Below are 21206 nucleotides of genomic sequence, written 5' to 3' on the forward strand. Positions count from 1 at the left end.
ACAAATAGTAAAATGAAATGATATTCCCAGAATCCTCCTCACCTCTCCATTCAGGTTTCAATTGTATTAAAGCCCCACTTCAATCTGAAATATCTGGTTATGATTTAACCACACAGGACCCCCACACTATGCAAGTTAAAAGCTTGTAGCAGGCATTCTTATGTTATTACATGCAGGACCAACAGTCCCACTTTGCTAGTGAGGATACCAAGGGCCCCCCCACATCCTAAGAGCATCAGAAAAAAAGCCAGATAGAGGGACATTGGGAGGAGGAGTTGTGAGGTCAGTGTGATGTCATAGGACATATAGACTCTGGATGGAGGGACATTGGGAGGAGGAGCTGTGAGGTCAGTGTGATGTCATAGGACATAGACTCTGGATGGAGGGACATTGGGAGGAGGAGCTGTGAGGTCAGTGTGATGTCATAGGACATATAGACTCTGGATGGAGGGACATTTGCATAGGGGGATTTGAGGGACCCTCTATATGAGGCTCCTGTGCAAACCAAATCATTGTTCCTGGGTGCGTCCTTCCTCTCCTAAACTGAAGAGTGAACTTTGACCTTTACCATACAGAAATCTGTCAGGAATGTGTGAAAGTAAGCTCTCATGTGATTAGGTGACGTGCGGAGGAACGGAGTGTAAATAGCAGACAATTTTCTCCAGAGCTCCTAATGGTGGGGATGGATTTTGCTGAGTGCTGGTGCCAAGTTTCCACCCCCCAGGATCACTGCAGGTGTGGAGAAAAGCTGTGTAAGAGGATATGGAGGAGAGATGAGGAGGAGATCCAGGAATCAGGATAAAGGTCAGGACAAGCAACAGATGAGCACATCCAAGAGATGAAGCCGGGGTCACTACACAGAAAATCAATCCAAGGAAACAACAGGCAGGACGAGGAATAGCAAGAAGGAGCTCAGAGACAAATGAGAATATTGCTCAGCCAATGGGAGATGATCTCAGCATGACTTACATAATGAAGGAGATGAGGGAGAGGGGAGGAAGTCACTTAAGGTGGGGCTTGACAAATTTGCTTTAAATCTAGGAACCAGCTAAAAAAGTTAGAAGAGTTTTTAAGGGAAGTGTGGGTTTTCAGCGCCTGGGGAACGGGCAAGTAATTTGCGAGGTGTAGAACACAGGATTTGGGGTGCAAGGTGCAGGACATGTTGTGCTGTGTGCAGAATGCAGGACATGGGGTGCAGGGTGCAGAATGCAGGACATGGGGTGTAGGGTGCAGAATGCAGGACATGGGGTGCAGGGTGCAGAATGCAGGACATGGGGTGCAGGGTGCAGAATGCAGGACATGGGGTGCAGGGTGCAGAATGCAGGACATGGGGTGTAGGGTGCAGAATGCAGGACATGGGGTGTAGGGTGCAGAATGCAGGACATGGGGTGTAGGGTGCAGAATGCAGGACATGGGGTGTAGGGTGCAGAATGCAGGACATGGGGTGTAGGGTGCAGAATGCAGGACATGGGGTGCAGGGTGCAGAATGCAGGACATGGGGTGCAGGGTGCAGAATGCAGGACATGGGGTGCAGGGTGCAGAATGCAGGACATGGGGTGTAGGGTGCAGAATGCAGGACATGGGGTGCGGGGTACCAGAGAAGGGTGTAGGTCACCACAGGACATGAGATGCAGGAGAAGGGTACAGTGTGCAGATTGCAGGACATAGTTACATAGTAGGTAAGGTTGAATAAAGACAATAGTCCATCCAGTCTGACCTGTGTAGGTGCACGTGTGTCAGTGTCAATAATTTCCCATATCCCTGTATGTTGTGTTCTTTAACCACTTGCTTACTGGGCACTTAAACCCCCCTCCTTCCCAGACCAATTTTCAGCTTTCGGCGCTGTCGCACTTTGAATGACTATAACGCGGTCATACAACACTGTACCCAAATGAAATTTTTAGCATTTCTTCCTCACGCATAGAGCTTTCTTTTGGTGGTATTTAATCACAGCTGGGTTTTCATTTTTTGCTAAACAAACAAAAAAAGATGGAAAATTTTGAAAAAAAAATCAAGTTTAATAGTTTGTTATAAAATTTTGCAAACAGGTAATTTGTCTGCTTCATTGATATGTGCTGATGAGGCGGCACTGGTGGGCACTAATAGGCTGCACTCGTGGGCACTAATAGGCACAGTTAAGGTGGCACTGATAAGCAGAGATAAGGTGGCACTGATGGGGACAGATAAGTCGGTACTGATGGGCACAGATAAGGCGGCACTGATGGCCACTGATTAGATGGCACTGATGGGCCCTGATGGGTGGCACGGATGGGCCCTGATAGGTACCACTGATAGATGGCACTGATGGGGACTGGTAGGTGACACTGATGGGCACTGATAGATGGCACTGATGTGCAGCACTGTCCAGGCACTGATAGGTGACACTGTGGGCACTGACAGGTGGCGCTGGTGGGCACTGGTAGGTGGCACTTTTATGGGGGCACAGGTGGGCACTGAGGATCTGGGCACGTTGCAGTGAGCGGGACTAATGTCCCGCTCACTGCTTACCGGCTGTGTTGACATCCCGTGATTAGCTGTCATTGATCGACTCCTTACTCCAATCTGTGATCCAGCAAGTCTCATAGGGCGAGTCTCACCATGAGCGCTCGTGCACGGCTATAAAGGTCCGCGCTGTAGCTGTCATTCGGTTAAGAGATTAAGATGCACATCCAAGAGTCTCTTAAAAATATAAATACTCCCCACAGCCACCACCACTTGTGGAAGAGAGTTCCACATTCTTACTGCCCTGACAGCGAAAAAACCCCTACGCAGCTTAAGGTTAAACCGATTCTCCTCCAATCTCATTGTGTGTCCCGTGTCCTCTCACACCCCCTGAGATTGAATAGCTTTTTTCCTATGCTGGGATCACCACTGAGATATTTGTAAATAGATATCATATCTCATCCTAAGTGTCTTTTCTCCAGCGAGAATAAATTTAGCGCTTGCAGTTGCTCCTCGTATTTGAGGTCCTCCATCCCCCTAATTTATTTAGTTGCCCTTCTTTGGACTCTCTCCAGCTCCAGCACATCCCTTCCGAGGACTGGTGACTAAAACTGGATGGAATACTCCAGATGTGGCCTGACCAGCGTTTTTATAAAGTGGTAGAATTATAGTTTTATCTCTGGAGAAAATGACCGGTTACACTTACCGGTAACAGTGTTTCTGGGAAGTCTTCCAGGATGGCGCCCTTAGAGATGACTAGTCCCACCTGACAGGAAACATAATCAAAGAGGTCAAAAACCCCGGCCCTTCCCTGTGCTCCTCAGTTGTGAAAAAGTATTGACCCACACCAGTGCATAAGAGTGAGAACCACCCCAAATGTTCATACAACACCAACACACAAAAAACAGGTGGGAAGTAGGCCTGCCGCCCTGGAAGACCTCCCAGAAACACCATTACCGGTAATGGTAACTGGTCATTTTCTCAACTCGTCCTCCAGGATGGCACCCTGAGAGAAGAGCAAGTAGCTCAGGCCTACCTTAGGGCAGGACAACAGCCTGAAGAACCTTTCTACCGAATGCCAAATCCTGAGGTAACAGCAGTTCCACCCTGTAGTGCCTCAGGAAAGTGTTCTGGCTTCTACATGTAGCTGCTCTGCAGATCTGTTCTACCGATGCTCCAGCCCTTTCTGCCCAAGAGGTTCGCCAGAGACCGTGTAGAGTTTGCCTTAAGGCTAGTGGGACCCGCTTTAACAGCCTGCTCACAAGCTACGGAAATGACTAACAGACACCATCTGACATGTAAACAATGAAATTAACTTTCCTTATTGTTCTGAGGATTGGCACAAAATGAAGGAAGGATGATCTCCTGCGTCCTGTGGAATCATGAGGCCACCTTCGGAAGGTATAGGGGATCCTGCCTGAGGATAATCTTGTCTTCAAATAATAAGAAAAAGGGCTCTTTTACAGACAGAGCCTGGAGATCATCTATCCTCCTGGGTGTTAATGGCCTGCAGGAAGGTTGTCTTAAGGGCAAGTAGATTAAGCAGGATATAAGCCAACGGCTTGAACGGTGCCTTGGTCAGGGCCCCGGGGACTAGGGTAAGATCCCATGCTGGAAATTGGTTCATTTGCACCAGGGATATCCTCTCCCTAGCTGACAAAAATCTCTTGATCAGTGGGTTCAGTGCCAGTCTCATGCCTAAAAAACTGGACAAGGCTGCCACCTGCACCCTGAGCGTCTTAGCAGCTAGACCCTGCTCTGTGCTGTCCTGAAAGAAATGCAGGATTGCAGGGATCTCATGCTGGGAAGTCCCCCTCGCCTAACACCAACGCAAGAAGACTCCCCAGAATTTGTTACCCCCTCTGCCGCAGGCTTTCCCTTTCAAGAGCCAAGCCACTAGCTTGAAGAAACTAGGGTTTGGGTGGCAGACTGGACCCTGGTCCTAATGCTCTGGAAGATGCTATGGAGGGGACACAAACCAATTTCCCAGGGTAGGGAACCAGGTCCTCTTGGGCCACCAGGGAGCGATTAAAATCAGTCTGCCCTTGGACTGACTCAGCATCTGCACTATCTTTGGGATCAGAGCCAAGGGGGAAAGGCATAGGCCAAGTGGAAGTCCCAGTCTTGGGCCACTGCCTCGGCTCCTTTCTCCCTGGACAGTGAAAAGAACCTCTTCACCTTCCCGTTCCCTCTGAGCGCAAAGAGATCTATCTATGGACTGCCGAAGCATCAACACACAAGGGAGTACACTTCGGGGTTCAATTCCCACTCTCCCTGGTGAATCGGCTGTCGACTGAGGCAGTCTGCTTCGATAAAGCAGACCCCCTTTATATGCACTGCTGAAATTGAGGGGATCCTCTGTTCCACCCACTCCAGGAGTTCCTGAGTCAGGCCCAAAAGAGAACCTGGTACCCCCCTGGTGTTTCAGGAAGGACACCGTGCTTAAATTGTCGGAAAGGATCTGAACCTCTTTCCCTGGATTCTTTCTTCAAAAGCCTTTAAGGTTTCACTGACCACCAATAGCTCCCGGAAGTTGGAGGAAGAGCCCCTCTGAATTGGGTCCCAGACACCCTGGGCCCTCCAGCTCTTCCAGGTGGGCCCCCTCAACCCCAGGCGCTGGCATCCATCATCACCCTGAGGGGTTGGAGCTGAGCCCAGAGCTGACCCTCTCCCCAACCTCTGAGGGTTGAGCCACCACTGCAAAGACTCCTTTACCCCTCCTGGAATGGAGACCTTTCTTATCTTTGTCAGTGGATTTGGGGCCAGAAAAGAGGAGGCCTCCTTTTTGCTTGCCCTTACCAACTCCCCATTTCTTGCTTTCCTTCTTATCCCTGAACCGGTTCTTAAACTGAGGGCCTCTTCCCCTATCTTTCTTAGGTTTACCAGAAACTTCTCTGTAGACCTAGAAATGGCCTGGTCCAACCCAGAATCAAAGAGTAAAGAACCCTCAAAAGGTAGACCATACAAACGTGTTATTGGATGTGTTTTCCCCATCCCAGGTCTTAACCCACAAGACGCTCCTTGCGGAATTCAGAAGACCCGCAGACTTAGTGGTCACACGTACTGTTTTTCGACCACTTTGTCCTCCAAGTACGCCACAGCTCTACCAATCACCTCCAATGAGTCCAAGACCTGTTTGGACTTAGAAGTTTGTGACACATGGTCCATCAACTTTGTGACCCACATGTCTGTGTTCCTGGCCACACAAGCCGATGCCAGGGCTGGACTCATGGCTGCACCACTGGCCTCCCAGGGCCTGCGCAGAAGGATCTCAGATCGTCGGTCCATTTGGTCCTGGATATTGCCTGCATCCTCGAAAGTAGAGGTCAGATTGTTTGGACACCTGAGGTAGGGGAGCATCTAGTCTGGGTGTCTTAAAAAAAATCTTTCCTCCTCTTCTTCTTTGAAGGGGCACCTGCTAGGTCTTAAATTTTAATAGCTTCCTCTCAGGCTCCATCCATTCTCTCAGAATGATGTCTTTGAGGCCTGGTGGATTGGGAGAACCCTGAATTGGGGTTTAACCAGGCCTCTATACATCCTGTCCAGGGCAGAAAACTGAGCTGTAGGTTCATGGATCTCTTCTGACCCATACACTGCTCTAAGGAGACCCTTCATATAATCTGCGGAAATTATGTGTCTGCCTAGTCTGTAGTCCTCTTCCTCCTCTTGGCTGTCCTCTATTTCCTCCCCCTTATCAGAAAATCTCCGGTCGGAGACCTCTGCCTTCTCCGCCTCAGAGTCCTGAGAAAGCAGTGACCGCAGGGATTCAGGGTGTCTAAATTTTCCACCTGGATCCTAAGTTTCTGCTCTATTAGTGGGGGGGGCTCCTGTGAGGATGAAACGCCCCTTGTCTGGGCTCTACTAGAGTGGGGCTCGAGTTCCCTGGGTTTCAAGATTGCCTGAAAAGCCTTGAAGGTCGTTAACATATCTGTCTGTACAGAGAGAAAGTTCCTCATGACCTGAGAGGTCTCCTTCCCAGCTAAGTTGTGGATACACTTGTAGCAAAAAGGTTTCATGTGGTCCTGTGACAACTTGTCATTACAGTATCCACACCTCTTGGAATGGGAAGGGGTCTTAGACTTAGGATGGCTGGCGACCACTTGAGCAGTAACGTCCTCCCCTGAAAGAGACACATTTTCACGCTTACTTCAAACAGAAATCACCTGCTACTGTAACCTGCAGGGGTAAGAGTTAGGGGGGACCCCTCTCCTCATTACCCCCACCAGCTAGGTAAACTCACCCCCTGTGGTCTCCTCCACTGCTGTTGCTGGCCCCTCCTCTTGCTCCATCTCTACACCACAGCTTGTCCTGCTGAGTGGTGCTTGATGCTGGCCAGAGCAGGCTGTAGACGCCTGCTTCCACTGATGCCTCCACTTGATGCTGGCCAGACCTCCACTCCTAGTGTCCTAGGATGCCTCCCTTTTGACAAAGTCTCATAGACCCGGAAGTAATCAGCCCTCGTTGCACATGTGGTGGCATCATTTCCAGTGCAAGGGAAGAATCTGTGGCATTCCTCTTCCTGCCACTGGCAAGATGTCGCCCGAGCATCAGCCGGCACCATCTCCTCTCCCCTGCAAGCCACATTGCGCAACCCAGAGGCCCAGGAGTCAGGGACCACCACACAGTGTGCCCCACGGGAAATCCGACCGCCAGCTCCCCCCACTAAACAGACACCCGCCAGGTAAGGGGAAAGAAGCAGGAAACAACGGTCCCTGAAGTTCTGGGTACCCCACTGTACCCAGGGTCCTTCAGCACTCAGGGGGGCTCTTCCAAGCTCTGCTGCCCCCCCAAGGAAGATGGGGAAACTGCCCCAGGAAGGGTAAGCCCTACCAGACCCAAACGCTTCACAAGCCTACGGTCCAGCTCCCAGGGGGAGAACCACCAGCCCTCTGTTTCAGGTCTATTAGAAAACAACAAAAAGTTTTACTATGAGGAAACACAATCAAAAAACTAAGGAGCACAGGGAGGGGCGGGGGGTTTTTGACCTCTTCTTTAACTGTGTTTCCTGTCAGGTGGGACCAGCTATCTCTCAGGGTGCCTTCCTTGAAGACAACTTCAGAAAATTCCCTTTTTTTATGCATGCTAATATTCTGCTGGATTTGGTAGCTGCAGCTTGGCATTGTATGCTATTTCTCAGTCTGTCTTCTACTAGGACCCCCCGATCTTTCTTTATTATTGACTCTCCCCAGAGGTTCTCCCCCCATAGAAGGGTGCAGGTCACCACAGCACATGGGATGTAGAAGGATGCAGAATGCAGGACACGGGGTGCAGGGGAAGAGTACAGTGTGCAGGACATGGGGAGCAAGGTGCAGAAAAAGGGTGAAGGAAATGTGGTGCAGGACATGGGATACAGGGTACCAGAAATGGGTGCAGGTCACCACAAAATACAGGACATGGGGTGCAAGGTACTGGAGAAGGGAGCAGGTCACTGCAGGACATGGGAAAGAAGGGTGCCGAATGCAGGAAATGGAGTGCAGAGGAAGGGTAGAGGGTGCAGAATGGTTTACATGGGGTACAGGGTACCAGAAAGGGTGTAGGTCACCTCAGGACCTTCAGGATGCAGGAGAACAGTGCAGAACACAGGACAAGGGTGCAGAATTCAGGACAGTAATAAAATCCCCCTCCCTTGGGTCCTGCTGCATGTCCTGTACATCTCCCCAGCAGTGCGTGAGAGCAGAGTGGATGGAGAGGTCATCTTGTGTACATAAAGCAGCATGTCCCTCCCTGGCTGGTCTCTTAGCTGGCTGCTTTGCAGGCTTGTCCTGGTTACTCCTGTAAGGACTCTGTAGTCCTGTTTCTCAGCACCTTGTGGGGATCTTTGTGGCCGAGGTGGCGCCATGTTGGAGATTCGGGCCCACGCCTTCCTCTGTTCTGCCGGAGGGCTCTGCAGGGACACCCCTGACTTCACAGATCGGGGGCCATCATCTCCTCCTCCCCTCACCCTCCCACCTGGCCCCACTCCGAGCCACATTCCTGTCTGAATAATGTGTCCGGGTTTCAGGCAGAAACATTATTCAGAGCAACAGTGAGGATGGGCTGACAAGAGCCCAGGGGCCAGGACACCATTTCTAGTCACCATGGTGACCTGGGATTTGTTGAGCCCTGACTTATGGTGACCACAGAGACATGGAAATTCAGCTGGTTCAGCAGGGATCGGTCACATTTCCATCCATGTGTGGTCACTGCCGGATAAAAGTCACTCCATCAGCGGCTGCAGCCAATAGCTTCATCACTGATCTGTGTATTCTGAGAGCGGAGGAGCGCCCCCCCATTGTCAGAATACAATAGTGCAGCGGGGAGGATTCCCCTATCCCCCTCCAACGTATGGATGGGGGAATCACTTCAGATTTTTTCCTCTCATCCCGCTGGATGATCGATAAAACTGAACCATGTATGGCCAGATTTGGAAGGAAGATATATTCATCATCAACTGATCCCCCTGAAGGGGTTAATCTACATATTACCTCCTCTGCCACCAGATTCAGCAACGTCTCCTCTCTATATCCTTCCAAGGGGGATGTCTGTCAGTACCTCACATCACTTCCTGTCTGTATCTGACATCACTTCCTGTCTGTATCTGACATCACTTCCTGTCTGTATCTGACATCACTTCCTATCTGTATTCCATAGAGACTTTTTTACTAGGTAGAGGTGAGATCACCACCTTGTGGAACTCAGAGGAACTGCATCTTAAGAAACGTCTCATAGTGTGAACACAGCTGTTTCAAGCATTATTATTATTATTATTATTATACAGGTTTTACAACATGAAGGCAGACATTACAGTTGCATTACAATTTGGTACAAGAGGAATCAGAGGGCCTGCTAGTTAGAGCTTACAATCTAAAAAGGAAGGGTCAATTGACACAAAAGGTAATAGCTATGGGGGGATGAGCTGATGGAGGAAGTAGAACAGTGTTAGTTAGAAGCAGGATATGTTTCTTTAAAATGAAGGGTTTTCAGCCACTTAAAGGTGGATAAATTAGGGGACAGTCGGACAGATTGGGGTAGGGAGTTCCAAAGGATGGGAGAAGCTCTGGAGAATTTCTGGAGGTGAGCATGGGAGGAGGTGACATGGGAGCTAGAGAGCAGGAGGTCTTGGGATGAGGAAGAGAGCGGTTGGTTGGTATATTGGGACTAGGTTAGTGATGTAGCTGGGGCAGAGTTATGGATGGCTTTGTAAATTATTGTTAGTACTTTGAATTGTATTCATTGGGTGAGTGAAAGCCAGTAGAGGGATTGGCAGAGAGGTGTGGAGGACACTGAATGACTGTTAAGGTGGATGAGTCTGGCAGTAGCATTCATTATGGACTGAAGGGGGGATAGTCTATGTAAAGGTAATCCAATGAGAAGGGAGTTGCAGTAGTCGAGGCGAGAGATGACCAGGGAGTGAATTAGAAGCTTGGTGGTGTAATTAGTTAAAAAGGGGCGTATTCTGGAAATGTTGCGGAGGCTAAGGTGGCATGATTTGGATAGGGATTGTATGTGGATCTGAAAGGACAGTTTAGAGTCAAAGGTTACCCCTAGTACCCTGGCATGTAGGGACGGACTGATAGTTGTGCCATTGATCTTGACAGAAAAGTCAGGGGAAGGGGCACTAGGGGGAGGAAATATTAAGAGCTCGGTTTTAGATAGATTATGTTTGAGGAAGTGGTTTGACATCCAGGCTGATAGGTCTGTTAGTAGATCAGTGATGTGTGAGGAGATTGATGGGTTGAGCTGAGGGGCAGAGAGATAGATTTGGGTGTCATCAGCATATAAATGGTAGTGGAAGCCATGGGAGGCTATCAGCTGACCCAGGGAGGATGTGTAGATTGAGAATAGTAGAGGTCCAAGGACAGGACCTTGGGGGACCCCAACGGAAAGGGGAGTTGGAGAAGAGGAAGTGGAGTTGTAAGTGACACTGAAGGTGAGATGAGATAGGTAAGATTCAAACCAACGGAGAGTGCAGCCATGCAGACTAAGCAAATTGAATTTTTTGAGGAGGAGGAGGTGGTCAACTGTATCAAAGGCAGCAGAAAGGTCCAAGAGTATGGAATAATGACCGTTGGTTTTGGCTGTTAGTAAGTTATTTGTGAATTTTAGGAGGGCAGTTTCTGTAGAGTGCTATGACTTATGCCGCGTACACACGATCGGACTTTTCGGTCGTGTGTGGGCTCCAGCTGACTTTTTCTTCCCCAAAGTCTGGTGGACCTATATTTAAAACATGTTTTAAATCTTTCCACCAAAAGGCCGACGGACCCAGATCCTGTCGGGAAGTCCGCTCGTCTGTATGCTGGTCCGACGGACCAACTACGACGCAACGGCAACTACAGCACCTGCCCGCAAGAATGTTTCCAGTGCGAACCTAGCGTGCTGGTTCTTGGCTACAGGGTACTGTACACCAGGCCCTTAGGTCTGGTATGGATCTTAAGGGTAACCCCCTACACCGAAAAAATGTGTTTGGGTGTCCCCCCAAAATCTATACCAGACCCTTATCCGAGCAGGCAGCCCAGCTGGTGAGGAAAGGGGATGGGGAAGAGCAAGTACCCCGGGACTGTGACGTCATAAGGGTGGTCACTGTGTGATATCACCCGGTGACCACGCCCCTTATGTTGATAAAACCATGTCCATGGCATTACAGCGGGAGATAGCGTTGTGCCAACATCGGAAGAACAGAAGAAGGAAGAAGAACAAGAAGAAGACGGTGATGGCGAAGGAGAAAGCCGGGCTCCTCTAGCAAAAGAGCGGCAAAAGAGCAGAAGACAGCAGAGGAGCCCGGCGTTAAGAACCAGAAAGCACGGATAAGTCAGAAGAAGATCCCCGGAGCTATCTAATAAACTACTTTAAAAACCTGTGTAGTGTTTTTTTATTGCCACTTTTCCCCCAGGTGAATGGTTAGGGGTACGATGAGTACCACATACTCATTCACATAGGGTGGGGGCCAGGATCTGGGGGCCCCCTTATTAAAGGAGGCTCCCGGATTCCGATAAGCCTCCCGCACACTGACCCTCGACAGCGGCCAGGGTTGTCGGGAAGAGGTCCTTGTTCTCATCAACATGGGGACAAGCTGCTTTGGGGTGGGAAGCCGCAGGGCGCCCCCCTTCCCCAAAGCACCCACACCCCATGTTGAGGGAATGTGGCCTGGTACGGTTCAGGAGGTGGGGGGCTCGCTCGTCCCCACCCCCTTTCCTGACCAGCTGGGCTGCCTGCTCGGATAAGGGTCTGGTATGGATTTGGGGGCACCCCCATGCCGTTTTATCGGCATAGGGGGTTACCCTTAAGATGCATAACAGTGATGGGGCTCGCAAGGTTTCAGTTTCGCAGATGAAACCAGCGAGATTGACTTCCTTCTCTAGTCTCGTCCGACGGGAAGTCAGGTGGACTTAGTCCGCCGGAAAGTCTGATCGTGTGTGCGCAAGTCCGCTCATTCGGAAAGTCCGGCGGACCTCCGCTGCAAAGTCCTGCGGATTGTCTGCCAGACCAAGTCTGCCGGAAAGTCCGATCATGTGTATGCGGCATAAGTTTTACGCAACAGATGCTCAAGAGCATGGCTATGTTTTTTGAGGCTTCTGGTATTGTCTGTCTGCCAGGGTTGTAGTGGTCGGGCCTGATTCTGTGCGTAGTGAGGGGGGCGAAGGTATCCAGGGTGGATAACAGTGAACTGTTGTAGACAGAAGTAGCCAAGTTGGGGTAGGACAAGGATGAGATTTTGTCAGAGAGACAATCTGTAGCAGAAAACAGAAGAGAAGGGTTAAGATGGCGAAGGTTTCTACGGGTAATAGTTTGGTAGTTGGAAGGCAAGGAAGAGGCAGACAAGTAGAGAGTGAAACTAATAAGTAATATTATTATTATACAGGATTTATATATCGCCAACAGTTTATGCAATGCTTTACAGTATAGAAATGAAGACACTGCAAGTTGTTTGAGGTGTCATATTGAACTGTATAACAGGAACAGCAAACACAGAACAGGAAACAGGAAGTACAAGCAATGCAATATTACCATAGAATATATTACTATAGTGTCCCCGTATTTTTATAAGAACTCCATAACATCTCCCTTTTTTTTACATTCAATCCAAAAATGTGTAAACAGCCCAAAAACAGATTGTGAACAGTCTTAAACATAACATACTGTGTTACTGGTAGATAAACTACAGATGGAGTCTATTTGGTAGTCTTGAAACTCTAACGCTGCACAAGGCCACAGTGATTGAATGGGGAATGCTTTTCACAGTGGAGGCCCGTCCATAGGGGGTGTCTGGGCACGGCCCCCCTCCTGTAGTCACAAAAAAAATTAAAAAATAAATAATAATTTTTTAAAACGGCCCTTTAAGAAAAAAAAATGTCCTTTAACTAAGTGCATTGTGTCCGAGCACCGGACGCAGTGCACTATGGGAAGCACCACATCAATGCAATCACGAGATTGCAGATGTGTCGCTTCATTTGCGGGCTTTTTACCCGCATTGCGGTGCAATACAAAGCGCCGAGTAGCGTCCGCTCATAGAATCACTGTGATTCTACAGGCGGGAGCATTCTTGTTTAATTCTAGAGGTTACTTCCGGGTTTCGTGTACTAGACAAAAAACGTAAGTGACTTCGGCAGCTCCGTTCTTCGGCCGGAGCGGAGCTGCTGGAAGGTAAGCTACTTCAGCTTTATTAAACATTGGCCTGGCATTGTGTAATATGGTTGGAGAGGTATGTAGGGTGAATGTAGTGTCTGGCAACAGTATTGGTGAGGAGATGATCCTGGATACAAACAATACTCGGCACTGTACAGAGCTAAAGAAACTCAGTGCAGATGAGTGTTTTTAAAGATCTCACAGCTTGGATCCAGCTTCTCACAAGTGACCCAGCATCTGAGAGAAGCTTAAGCAGCACTTTGATCGTCCATTCATATCCCTGGTGGGGTGAAGACACAGAGGGCTCCGCACAGGTAGGCATCTGCAGAGCTCACTCCGCTTGTGTGTTGGCTCCCTGTCTAGCAGCACACACAGTGAGCTCATCCCATACTGGAGGCACACATGGTGTGTGGGCTCCCCGTTCTATCAGTAGCATAAGGTTACAGCTCATTACAAGGCAACAAGTCCCCAGGAGGGGGGTGGGGTCGGATGAGCCTTCTTGTCATTGTTTACAGAATAATTGCAGTCCAGCCAGCCATCCAGTTTAGAGCACTTACAGTGAGCCTTTCAGTTATACACTTAGAGGAGGGCAGTTGAGACATTTTCATAGCATTATCTGCACACTGTGAGCTTACCTGCTGCATATCACTCACAGAGTGCAGCTGACGCGTTCATTCAGCTCAATCCCCAATAACCTACATTGGCTCCCTAGCTATTGCAAGAGGTTCATAGCCACAATCAAAGTTCCTGGTGGACTGGACCAGCTAACTGAAGGCTAACACCACTTTTTTGGTGGTCTATCACAATCTGCATGCGCAATATATTACAGATTAGCCACAGTGATGTGAATAGCAGTCCACCCACCGGAGGATAACTTTTTGGCATGTAATTTTTACACCACACAGACTTTTAGTCCACTTATATTTTTAATTGGGACTTCTATAAAGTTGCACCCAGTTGCTATTCTGACAGAGGTATTAGTGCATTGCCTTTATGTATTGTTTTACTGGGTATTTTCCACGCAGGCTGGTTTAGCAGGGACTGTGGTCAGGGCCGCTGATAGAAATCATGGGGCCCCGTACAGCCTACCTGATGGGGCCCCCTTCAGCTCCACCCCTGGTCCCTCCTTCAGCCCCACCTCAGACTCCACCCCTGGCCCCTCCCCAGACCCCGCCTTGAAACTGTCTCTGCAGCACATTACGTCATTGGCAGCATGCGTGGCACTGTCTCTGCAGGCAGCACATGCGCATGTGCTACCTGCAGACAGTGGCACCCATGCTGCCAAAGCCATATTGTGCTGCAGACAGTGCCACCCATGACACTAATGCCATAACGCATGTGCTGCCTGACGAAAGTGTCACCCATGCCGCCAATGCCATATTGTGCTGCAGACAGTGCCACCCATGCTGCCAATAATGCCATTGGCGGCATGGGGGGTACTGTCTCTGCAGGCAGCACATGTGTTATGGCATTAGCATCAAGGGTGGCACTGCCTGCAGCACATTATGGCATTGGCGGCATGGGTGGCACTGTCTGCAAGCATAATGCATGTACTACCTGCAGACAGTTCCACCCATGCCGCCAATGCCATAATGTATAGATGCTGCTGCAGTAGTAATGGATCTTGAATCCTCCCCCCCCCCCCAGCAAGCACATACCTGTGTTAGCCGAGCCCCAGGAGTCACTTCCTCCCTGATCCTGCTGCTGCCTGGACTGAAGTGCGAGTGCCCACAAACTATTCCGGTCAGATGCCTTTTTTTTTCTTCTCCCGCCGGCGCCGCCACTTGCCTCACTGCTTCTTCTCTCAGGCCAAGTGAGGAACAGAGCAGAGGGGGAGGAATCACTCCGTGGCGCCAGGGAAGGCACTATAGAGGATGCAGGCACGGAAGAGACATTCTGACATTCTTCCGCACCCGATATAGGAGAAATAGTCCCTTCCCCTGCCGCCACCTACATAAACACGTTGAGCTATTGGAATAAAAAAAATGTAAAAATTTGGTGGGGTGGGGTAGGGGCGGTTTGTTGTTGGTTGAAACAACGTTTGGTCATGGTGGCTGGAGGATTTATTTTTTTACATGAATTCTCTGTTCAGGTTGCCCGGGCCCCCCTGCTGGTGGGGCCTGGTACAACAGGGTCAGCTGTACTGGCCTATCAGCGGCCCTGACTGTGGTGGGTCACTTGGTGTCTCTTGGGGGGATGAGAGGTTGCTGGGAGGGTTCCTTTGGGTACGACCAGGGGTAGTATTTAATTTATTTTCATTTTTTTCTTGTGGTTTTCTATTTTGATCATATCTATTATTTTTTGGGTATATTTATGATTATTTGATAATAAGCCTTTTTACATTTCTAATACAGGGTACCCTGAGTTGGTGTCTCCTTGGCCACATTTTCTTCTCTTTTGTTGTGTACCATAATAAAGGGCCCTGCGACGGGAGTAAATGGCCCTAGGACCAATGCTAAGGGCCCCGGAATGGGGTCAGGGGAGCCCTTTGTGATTTCTTGCGCCGGGGCCCTGAAGGTTGTAGTTACGCCTCTGACTTATGTATAGGGGTCATAAGCGGTATAGTGTGCTTGTATCAGTGTATAGGGGATATTACCCTATAGCGTATATGTATAAGGGATTTTACTGTATAGTGTGTGTGTATCTGTGTAGGAGACATTATAGATTACTGTATAGTGTGTGTATAGGGGACATTATAGTATTGTGTGTGTATACGTGTAGGGGAGACATTACAGTATAGTGCATGTGTATCTGTGTATAGTGGGTGTTACCGTATTATGTATTTGTCTATAGGGGAAATTTTGTATAGTGTGTGTGTATATATATATATATATATATATATATATGTATACATATATATATATATATATATATATATATATATATATATATATATATATACATCCTTATATATATATATATATATACAGTGGTGTGAAAAAGTGCTTGCCCCCTTCCTCATTTCCTGTTCCTTTGCATGTTTGTCACACTTAAGTGTTTCGGAACATCAAACCAATTTAAACAATAGTCAAGGACAACACAAGTAAACACAAAATGCAATTTGTAAATGAAGGTGTTTATTATTAAAGGTGAAAAAAAATCCAAACCATCATGGCCCTGTGTGAAAAAGTGATTGCCCCCTAAACCTAATAACTGGTTGGGCCAACCTTAGCAGCAACAACTGCAACCAAGCGTTTGCGATAACGTGCAATGAGGCTTTTACAGCGTCCTGGAGGAATTTTGGCCCACTCATCTTTGCAGAATTGTCCTAATTCAGTTACATTAGAGGGTTTTCGAGCATGAACGGCCTTTTTAAGGTCATACCACAACATCTCAATAGGATTCAGGTCAGGACTTTGGCTAGGCCACTCCAAAGTCTTCATTTTGTTTTTCTTCAGCCATTCGGTGGTGGACTTGCTGGTGTGTTTAGGATCATTGTCCTGCTGCAGAACCCAAGTTCGTTTCAGCTTGAGTACACAAACAGATGGTCGGACATTCTCCTTCAGGATCTCTTGGTAGACAGCAGAATTCATAGTTCCTTTTATCACGGCAAGTCTTCCAGGTCCTGAAGCAGCAAAACAGCCCCAGACCATCACACTACCACCACCATATTTTACTGTTGGTATAATGTTCTTTTTATGAAATGCAGTGTTCCTTCTACGCCAGATATACTTGGACACACACCTTCCAAAGAGTTCCACTTTTGTCTCATCGGTCCACAGAATGTTGTCCCAAAAGTCTTGGGGATCATCAAGATGTGTTGTGGAAAAATTGAGACGAGCTTTGATGTTCTTTTTGCTCAGCAGTGGTTTTCTCCTTGGAACTCTGCCATGCATGCCATTTTTGCCCAGTCTTTTCCTGATGGTGGAGGCATGAACGCTGACCTTAACTGAGGCAAGTGAGGCCTGCAGTTCCTTGGACGTTGTTGTGGGGTCTTTTGTGACCTCTTGGATGAGTCGTCGCTGCGCTCTTGGGGTAATTTTGGGCGGCCGGCCACTCCTGGGAAGGTTCACCACTGTTCCATGTCTTCGCCATTTGTGGATAATGGCTCTCACTGTGGTTCGCTGGATTCCCAAAGCTTTGGAAATGGCTTTATAACCCTTTCCAGACTGATAGATCTCAATTACTTTCTTTCTCAATTGTTCCTGAATTTCTTTGGGTCTCGGCATGATGTGTAGCTTTTAAGGATCTTCTGGTGGACCTTACTGTGTCAAGCAGCTCCTATTTAAGTGATGCCTTGATTGTGAACAGGTGTGCCAATAATCAGGCCTGGGTGTGGCTAGAGAAATTGAACTCAGGTGTGGACAACCACAGTTATAGTAAGGGGGGCAATCACTTTTTCACACAGGGCCATGATGGTTTGGATTTTTTTTCACCTTTAATAATAAACACCTTCATTTACAAATTGCATTTTGTGTTTACTTGTGTTGTACTTGACTATTGTTTAAATTGGTTTGATGTTCCGAAACACTTAAGTGTGACAAACATGCAAAGGAACAGGAAATGAGGAAGGGGGCAAACACTTTTTCACACCACTGTATATATATGGGACATTACTGTTTAGTGTGTAGCTGTGTATAGGAGACATTACCGTGTAGTATCTGTGTATAGTGAATATTACCGTATAGTGTCTCTGTGCATTTCTGTATAATGCACATTGCTGGCATGGTGTGCCTTCGCATGCAGAACATTATTGCTGCCCCTGTAATGTCTGTGCGATTTCACTGGTCGCATAGCGTACTGTGCAACTTCAATATGGTCACTTTGGGTTCATATTCTTGGAAAAAAATTGCTTGTAGAGTAGGGAATAGCTTATACCACCTTTCCAAGGGTTGGTTGTTGGTTCCCCCGATACATGATTTTTCTCAATTCCCTATATTTAGAAAAAAATAATTGCCAAAAATAATGTGCCATCAAATGCAGTGGCTGCGTTTGATGGCACAGTGGCTGCATTTGATGGGACACAGGCTGGCTGTATATGGTGGAACACAGGATGGCTGCATTTGATGGGACACAGGCTGCATTTGATGTGAAACAGGCTGCATTTGATGAGACACAGGCTGCATGTAAGCAGGGACTCCGCTGGGGGCACCTGATGTAAGGACGGACTTCGCTGGGGACAACTGATGGCAGGCGACGTGGCTAGTGACATGCTCAGGGCTCCCACTTATTCTGTATTATGGTGAGTTGAATGATTTAATTGTATATTACAATATAATAATAGAAATAATGTGCTTTAATCATCCTGACACTATAACAACCATGGTGTCGGGATGATTGAAGTGCCAACACCATGTGTTTCTTTATCTGCTGATTGGTAAACTTTCTAGAATACACATATTTCTATTGTTGTGTACAATCTGGGCCTGCTGTCCCTCCATCCCTCTCCCTCCATCCCTCGTTCATCTCAGACGCTAACCACACCGCCTTAGAGTCACGCCCACTATTTCGCCGAAACCACGCCCATTTTCACCAAGTGGGAGGTGTCAAAAAGCAATGGAGGGGCCTGGCCCCCCATCCTAAAACTTCACCAGCCGCCACTGCCTGGACCTGTAAAAGACTCCAGAAACTTTCATGCCACTGTTGTATAGTACACCAAGTCTGGTTCTCCCAGAGCCCAGTTCTCCAAAGAGAGACATTACAGGCAAAACCTTGTTTCTTCCGACCACGAGGCCCATGTACCATACCCTCTTGGGTGTCAAATATCGGCCCGAGATATGGATCTGGGTTGTATAGCTCCCAGACTCCTGCAGGAATCATCAAGCAGAGCTCTCTTCTTTGCACATGTTTTACGTGACCAACCACCTTAGACACTGGCCAAAAAACGGAGGTGCTCCCCATAAGGGAGGGGTTATATAGAGCAGGAACTCTCCTTAGTTAGGGTCAACCAGTGTCCAATCAGCACAGGTGACTATCTAACCCACTAAGTAATGAAGGTTCTGTGTCCCGTGATTTATGAACAAGAAATGTTATTACTAAAATATGTTGGTTTGTTCAAAAAACCCTTTTCGAACGCACATGTGAATGTGCACAGAGTAAAAAGTTTTCTACTCAGCAATGTGTGGCTTCTTCTTTCAATGCTCAATATCATTTTTTTGGACTAAGTTGGTGTTTACACTGAAATAGGGGTTATTTACTAAAGGCAAATCCACTTTGCACCACAAGTGCACTTTCAGTGCAGTTTCAAGTGCACTTGTAGTGTAAAGTGCTTTTCCTTTAGTAAACAACTCCCACAGTGCTTTATAATTTACCACAATCATGACATTTTTGTGACTCTGCAAAATTCATTCAACAAGGTAAATTTGTAGCAGCCCCACAACATAATAATAGTTTGCTGAAGAAGAGTGTCCCCTCATGTATCAAATAAATTACATTTGCACTATTGAAGAAAATGTTAAAAAAAAGCCCATTGGAGAACCTAGGAGACAGCTAAAAGAAACACAATCAGTAAATCAAAGGAAATATTATTTCAGTTTAAATAAAAAAATATTTTTAAAATGTTTATTAAACATTTTCTGGCATATCAATGCCCCCCCCCCCACCCGCCAAGTACTCCATATTTTTTATACGGACCTCGCCTTGCGCTTTAGGTGGGCAAGCACTGACAAACAGATACAAACCCACAAGCACAAACTGAAGAGCAGCAGCGATCGGAAAAGCACGAGGCTGAAAAGCGCAAATTGTCACTCACCAAACTTCTACTAATGCGAGATTAGCAGAAGGAGCCCAAAGGGTGGCGCACTTGATATTGAACTTCCCTTTTCTAGTGCCGTCGTACGTGTTGTATGTCACTGCGTTCTTGACATTTGGGATTTCCAAAAAGATTTGTGTAACCGTGTGTATGCAAGACAAGTTGGAGCCAACATGGATTTTGTTGTCGGAATGTGCGATCATGTGTACAGGGCATTATAGTTCTGTTCATGATCAGGATATTGAAATACAGACACTATACTAAGGGGGGACACTAATATAGTTCTGTTCATGATCAGGATATTGATTCATACAGACATTATACTAAGGGGGGGCACTAATATAGTTCTATTCGTGATCACGATATTGATCCATACAGACACTATACTAAGGGGGGACACCAATGTAGTTCTGTTCATGATCAGGATATTGATTCATACAGACAGACACTATACTAAGGGGGGGCACTAATATAGTTCTATTCGTGATCAGGATATTGATCCATACAGACACTATACTAAGGGGGGGGCACCAATGTAGTTCTGTTCATGATCAGGATATTGATTCATACAGACACTATACTAAGGGGGGACACTAATATAGTTCTGTTCATGATCAGGATATTGATCCATACAGACACTATACTAGTAATGTCGGTTATCAGTCTTTTATTCTATACAGACACTATACTAGTAATGTTGGTGATCAGCGATCTATATGCCCCGTACACACGATTGGACTATCCAGAGTCCGCCAGACAATCCGCCAGTGTGTGGGGTCCGGCTGACTTTTTTTTCCCCAAAAGTCCGGCAGACTTAGAAAGAAGTTTTGATTCAAAATTGTCCGCCGGGAAATAAGCCCATCTGTGTGCTAGTCCGCCGGACTTTTGAAATGAATGGACTTGCCCACACATGGAGAAAAGGCCATTCATTTTGAACGTGGCTCCAGGTAGATGGAACTAGCGAAGGAAGTCAATGTCGCCACCTCCATCGGTGAGATTGACACGTCGCTAGCCCCGTCACCTGGTATGGACTTAAAAGGGGAAGCCCCATGCCAAAAGAACGGCATGGGGGTCCCCCCAAAGTCCATATCAGACCCCCTATCCGAGCAAGCAGCCCGGCCGGTCAGGAAAGGGGGTGGGGACGAGCACGTGTGTGGGTGTAACGTGTGGCGATTATACTCACATTGTGGTGTTCTTTTCTCTTCCTGAACCGAAAAGGACTCAGGAAAAGAAGAATTTGCAAGATAGCTCCCCGTGTTTACAAAATAAAACAGAGGAGTGATTTGACGACCAGCAGGATAATATGCCGGTGATGTGTTGAATACTGCCCCCGTCGGATAGTGTCCGCCCTGTACTGCGCTTTCGCAGTAAGGACAAGAAGACACAGAAGGTCTCCGAAGATGAACGGCGCCTGCGCCGTGAGTCCAGGTTCAAGCTCCACCATCCAAGTGGACATAGAGTTAGAATAAAA

Source organism: Lithobates pipiens, unplaced genomic scaffold (genome assembly GCF_037356315.1).
Source record: "Lithobates pipiens isolate NorthernLeopardFrog02 unplaced genomic scaffold, aLitPip1_a1.2 Scaffold_18, whole genome shotgun sequence".
In the NCBI taxonomy this organism is placed as follows: domain Eukaryota; kingdom Metazoa; phylum Chordata; class Amphibia; order Anura; family Ranidae; genus Lithobates; species Lithobates pipiens.